This window comes from Cebus imitator, unplaced genomic scaffold (assembly GCF_001604975.1).
Source record: "Cebus imitator isolate Cc_AM_T3 unplaced genomic scaffold, Cebus_imitator-1.0 Scaffold456, whole genome shotgun sequence".
Lineage (NCBI taxonomy): Eukaryota > Metazoa > Chordata > Mammalia > Primates > Cebidae > Cebus > Cebus imitator.
Window position 1 is genome coordinate 1,041,529 of NW_016107771.1, and position 6,368 is coordinate 1,047,896.

Below are 6,368 nucleotides of genomic sequence, written 5' to 3' on the forward strand. Positions count from 1 at the left end.
TGATATTTAGTCATCTTTGATAATGAAAGAGGGTGTAGCCTTTGAAGTCAAAGTGTTCTGCTGCTGCTGCATAGTTCTAACCATGAACGTTCATTATTTTGTTTGACAAATTGGCCTGCTTTGGAATATTAAATACTCAGTCTTTAGAGTGTGAAGATAAAAGGAATTCTGTTTGTTGTGCTCATCGAGACTATTTCCCAAGAAGCCCAAAGCTCCCATAAGGTTTTATCTGGGAGATCCCGTCTCTGCGAATCTGGCTTCCTCTCTCTGGAGGTGGCTGGGACAGGTAAGTTCATTTGTGTTCTCATTTAGTGGGAGGAGGGCCCAATTGCTTTGGCCCAGCCTGCCTCAGCCAGCCCTTGGAGTTTAGCGTCATGCTGTGGTTGTACACAACCAACTCTACTCAGAGGACTCAGAAGGTCCTTGGGTACCAGGGGGCCAAGACACTCAGGAATGCCCTCATGGAAAGCCAGACTCGGAGAAGATGGGACAAGTGTCTTCTATTTCTCTGTTGAGCCCAGCAGGAACTGGGGATCCCCACAGTGCTTCTTTGGCATTCTTGTGAGACATTGTGCTCTGGCGGTGGGCAAAACACCAGGTTCAAGCAATTCTCCTGCCTCAGCCTCCCGAATAGCTGGGGTTACAGGTGCCTGTCACCACACCTGGCTAATTTTTGTATTTTTAGCAGAGATGGGGTTTCACCATGTTGTCTTGAACTCCTGACCTCGGGTGATCAGCACTTCCAAAGTGCTGGGATTACAGCAGTGAGCCACTGTGCCCAGTTTAACTGCTTTAGCTTGTCTCTGCACACAGGCCAAGCTAACGATGGGAGGAATTTAGCCTCGAGTTCAATTTTAAAGAAAGGATGATCATAGTCCCTTCCCTAAACTAACCCCCAGGGACATAGGACAGCACACACAAGTAACCATGCTATGTTAAAATTTACAGGAGCACTGTGACCTGGCCAAGGACAAGGGAGTTTCACAACCTCCCCCTTGGACTCTCGCTGCCACCCAGATGCCTGTGATTGTCAGTCACCTCTTGATCTCAACCCCCACCTTCCCCTTTCCCCTAACATAAAAGGCGCCTCAAATTCTATTCGCTTCAGATGGTTCTTTAGGACACTAGTCCACCGTCTTCTCGATCTGCTGGCTTTCCTAAGAAAAGTTGTTTTCCTTGCCCCAACTCCTTATCTCTTGACTTATTGGCTGTGATGCGTGAGCAGAACAAGCTTTGGACTTGGTTACAATACCTCAAAGAGTAAGTATAAGGATTAAATGGGCACATCTACGTGTAAGAGTACTTAGGACAATGCCCAAAACATGGTATGTGTTCAATTGCTGTTACCGTTGTGATTATTTCTATTACTGTTGCCAAGTAATAGAAATAATAGCACCAAGTATGGAACTAAAGTTGTACATCCAAAAAAGACCCAAGTAGATCCTACATCTGTACCTTCTTGAAAAACCAACTGTAGGGGCTGTAGGCGCTGTTTTTAGATAGGCTTTCTGCCCTCTGATACTGAAAGAGGACCCTGCTTTGATGTAGTTATTGCATTTGTACAATCTCCTGACTGGGCAATTGCCTACAAACGTGTTATTTAGAATGTCTACACTGTGAATTTAAAGAGCGGTTTGTAATCATGGGCACACTGGAAAACCACTACACCCACCAGCCAATTACCATGGAGTCACAGACTAAGGAGTGATGGCGGGAGTGAAGTCCAGCCTTCCAGCCCCAGCCCCAGCCTTGGCACAGGACCCGAGCTAGGCTCAACCAATGTGCTCAGACACAAGCCTGGCCTTTTCTTGCAAATGAGGCTTTTCTGGGGAAATCTCTTTTAAAAAATGTGACCTTGATTTTGATCACTTCCTGAGAGAAAATTCAGCCCTATATAACTGCCCGCAGCTTTGAGTTCGTCAAAGCCCCAGTTTAATTTCCAATCCCAGATAAATTTTGCTTTCCTTCACTTCTCCCTGGGTTTCCAGCTCTGGCATCAGGGTCCTTGCAAGACTGATGCTATTCAGAGACCCCCACAGGGAACAGGCCTGGGGCCAGATTCACGCAGCCTGGGTCCCCCCGAGCCGAGTGCGCCAGAGAGCACCATCCCTTCTAAATCCTGCGACCTGGGGCAAACTTCTTGTGTCGACATGTGTGCGGAGGCACTTGTTCAATCAGTTTAACCTCTTCCCCAGCAAAGCATTTCGTGATGGCACATTCAGAGACACAGCGATCCTCCTCCGACATTTCCCCCCGGCCAACGTCCTTCATTCTTGGGGTTCAATGGAGTCGTTTCCATAGTGACAGCCACTTGTTGCATTTTAAATCTCCTATCGAGGCCCTCGCAATTTGCCAGCTAAGCCAGGGATCACCAGGCATGTGTGCCAGGAGAATAAGACAAAGTCTGTTTTATTTTACCCTTCCTTTTTTGTCTGTTTTCAGTTGGGGGCAGCCTTACAAAAGAGAGGGGTCTTTTGGCTTTCAAAATCCTGAGGCCTCTGCTCATTATCCCGGGCGTATCTTAGGTGGAACAGTGGGCACTCCATTTCCGTGCAGTCTCCAGGCGGCTGCTGGTCTGGGTGAACCATGGCAACAGCTGAAAGTGTGCACGTCTGATCAGGACACGCAGGGCTGTTTTTGTGCATGTGTGTGTTGCAGCGGACACTCCTACCTGTTTATTTTAAAGGTAGGGTGATTAGGATGAAATCAATTCTATCACGAGCCTCGGTGTCCTTTACTGAAGTTTGGAATCAAGATCATTGTGCCTTTTGTTCCTTTTTAGGGCATCTTCTGGGACACTCTTTTCTTTTTTTTTGAGACAGGATCTCACTCTGTCACGTGGGATAACGTGCAATGGTGTGATCATGGTTCACTGCAGGCTTGGCCTCCAGGGCCTAAGCAATCCTTCTGCCCCAGCCTCCTGTGTAGGAGGAACCACCACGCCTGGCTACTTTTCATATTGTTAGTAGAGACAGGGCCTCACTTTGTAACCCAGGCTAGTCTTGAACTACTGGGCTCAAGCAATTGTCCTGCCTCATCCTCCCAAAGAATGAGCTGCTTCGCCCAGCCTGCCTTTTTATTTTGAAGGTACCAATGATTGGGATGAAAAAATTCCATCATGAGTCTCAACATCCATTATTTGAAGGTTGGAATCAAGATAATTTAGCTTTCTTTTTTTTTTCTTCGGAGATGGACTCTTACTCTGTCCTAGAGTGCAGTGGCGCGATCTCCGCTCACTGCAGTCTCCGCCTCCCAGGTTCAAGCGATTCTTGTGCCTCAGCCTCCTGAGTAGCTAGGATTACAGGTACCTGTTACCATGTCCAGCTAATTTTTGTATTTTTAGTAGAGATGGGGTTTTGCCATGTTGGACAGGCTGGTCTCAAACTCCTGAACTCAGGTCATTTTTCCACCTTAACCTCCTAAAGTGCTGGGAATACAAGTGTGAGCCACCATGCCTGGGATAATTTTGCTTTCTTTATAGAGAATCTTCTGGGACACTTAATGTCAGTGACAATTAGTAGAGCAGCTTGGAGCCTTGTGGCTCCCACTGCCTTGATGTTTCATGTGTATTCAGGCAGGAGTTACCCACCATTTCCCCAGTGTGTGTTTAGTCTAATAGGTGTAAGCCAAAGCCTGCAAGAAGCATTAGTGATTCAAGCAGACAACTCTCCTCACAAGTAGAACAACTAGAGAAAGAAATTCAATAAGAGGATCAGCACATCAAAGCATGCCTTGCCATCCCTCCACAATCCCTTCTTACTGACGGAAATGGAAATGCTTTCTGTTTGTGAGTCTACACTAGAGCTCCCATGCACCGCCATGAGAGCGGTGTGACTCCCTAATGTTTTGTAAGTTTTACTGCAAGGTTTTGTTGTTCGTTGCTGTTGAGCTTTTGGAAGAATCTCTAAAGAAAATTCCTCTGCTCTGAATGGATTTGCTGTTTTGTGTGTGGCTAGAACTTCTGCAAAGGCACAATGAGGGGCAACATTTTTTTCTCTTTTAGGAGATGCCAGGTCCGGAGTAGGACCTGACCGGGGTGCAGAAGAGAAGGGCTCGACCTTCAGAAGAATGCCTGAAAGCTCTGCCTGTCTAGTTTCATCACGGGTTTTAACGGAATACTTGGAAAGGGAAAACAGAGGAACATAATGATTCAGAGCCTGGGGCTTCTTGGCTGCCAATATACCAAATACTTGAACAAATGAACACACAATCAAGGGCAGTTTATAACACAGCATCCCAGAGCAGATCTATTTTAAAGGCAAGGCAAAAAGAAAAAGAGGAAAATTATCTAAATTAAAAGTCAATGTTTCTAATTGCAAACAAGAAAATGATGAACGTAATGATAGAATAAAGAAGCCCATTAGACTGCGTCTGGAATCCACAGTCCCTGTTAGCAAATCTGGCACACCACAGGCCCTGGGCTCTCTCCAGAGCCTTCTGGCCTTTGGAAAAGTGGCTCTTAAGCAGATAGGGTTGGATGACCAGCTCCTGTCTGGAGTTGTTTTCAAAGGGCCAGAGGCTGCAGAAGTCTGGACTGGATTCTCAGATGAGTTGTTTAATTTTAGGGCTTCCCGCAGACTCAGTCATTAAGGAATGCTTCTATTTCAGCATAACCCAATGCAAACCAGTTCAAGCAATCTGGAAACGTATTGATTTGCCTAACGGGAAAGCCCAGATACAAGGCAAGGCTGGGCTGGTTGGATCCACTGGTTCAGCGATATGGCCAAGGGTTGGATTTCTTTTTCTCTTCCTGCTCTGCCTCCAGCAGTATCAGGTTTACTCCAAGGCTGGCTTCTCTCTTGGTTGCAAGGTGGTTGCCAACTGCCTTCAGGGTGACATGCTTCCTGGGCCACTCAAACATCAAGCCAAAGTCTTGCACCTTCCTGTTCCACCTTAAATCTCCTACGTGTCCCTTAGGGATACGCTTGTAATATTGTGGCCAAGGAAAGATGGAGAGGTGCTGACTGGTTTAGGCCTGGATTACTGCCCATCCCTGAAGCCATCACACATGGGGTGCAATTCTGCTGACTGTTTTTGGCCATCAGGGCCTCCCCTGCAGCTGAGGGTAGGGGCAAGTCACACTCCAATGTGACATTGACAAGGTTTTCTTGTATTGTCATTTCCTCCTTCACACTCAGTCTCCCTACTTTTTCACTCCTGTTTCCTGGAATCATCTTCCAAATAAAATACAGCACAAGATCTTATCTCAGGCTGTGTTGTTTGGCAGAACCCAAACCAAGAAAGCATGCAATCTAGACTTAAAGATATTGAAAAGCAACGTATCTATGTAGCGTGTGTGTGTGTGTGTGTGTGTGTGTGTGCGTGTGTATTTTGGGGCTTTCTTACTTCAATCAGATTGTCACCTCTTGTGAAAATAGACCAGGACTTAAACTTTAAACTTTTTGTTTTTTATTTTTTCCAAGTTCAGGTCAGATAGGTAATGTACCAGTGTCGTAACAAGGTTCAAGGGTGGCACACCTTACACAAGCGTGTGAACACCCAATCATCATGCTCATGAACTACAAAAGAATCGGCCTTAAACTTTTTTAGTATTTTTCAATTTCTATAGCAATAGAGGAGAGGACCAGTGCTTATTAGCTATTATGTGCCACGCATTTTACATACATTTAAAAATATTATCCTCAGGAGATCGCTGTAAGATTCTTATCGTTATCTTCACTGTGCTTGAAGTGGCTTGGCTAAGCTCAGAGGTGTTGAGCTCACCAGATTCCCAGAGGATACACAGCGAGAAAGTTCCCCTAGTTTGCTAAGGACACAGGCTTGTAAACGGCAGTGTGAGGATATTTATGTAGGTATTTCTGAATCTCAGGGGCTCATAGAAATACTAAAAACAACGCTTGATGGTAAACAGTGGCCACTTTGACACTTATTCCTTTGCTTGTTAGTGTTTATTCCAGGAACCAAGTCATATAATTTTTAATATAAAACCCTTGATGAATAATGCTGAGAAAGTAGCAGAGGTATGCTTGTAAATGTTTAGCAATTGGTACTCTGAAAAAAAAAGCCCTATTTTCAATGATGGCTAATTTTCCTAGTGCTGATGTTCTCACCATGGCCAATTGCAAGCTACCAGCACGACACTGGGGCGAGACAGTCATAGCCCACTGTTATATGGTATTTGTGCCTACAGACCCAACAGATGTACAAAACCTCAACAGCATAGATTGCAGTCAAAAGTAGAAAAAATAAGAAAACGTTTGAGTACGTATTACTATTACTATTATTATTTGAGACGGAGTCTTGCCCTGTCACCCAGGCTGGAGTGCAGTGGTGTGATCTTGGCTGATTGCAACCTCTGCCTCTCAAGTTCCAGTGATTCTCCTGCCTCAGCCTCCTGAGTAGCTGGG

General features: G+C 45.6%; 1 non-coding gene across 1 annotated transcript; it reads right to left on the bottom strand.

Moving 5' to 3' along the window:
• Window positions 1-5,427: 5,427 nt before the first annotated feature.
• Window positions 5,428-5,531, bottom strand: LOC119468604. The gene has a single exon (XR_005197312.1). It is a non-coding gene; the product is annotated as a small nucleolar RNA U13 (small nucleolar RNA).
• Window positions 5,532-6,368: the final 837 nt, after the last annotated feature.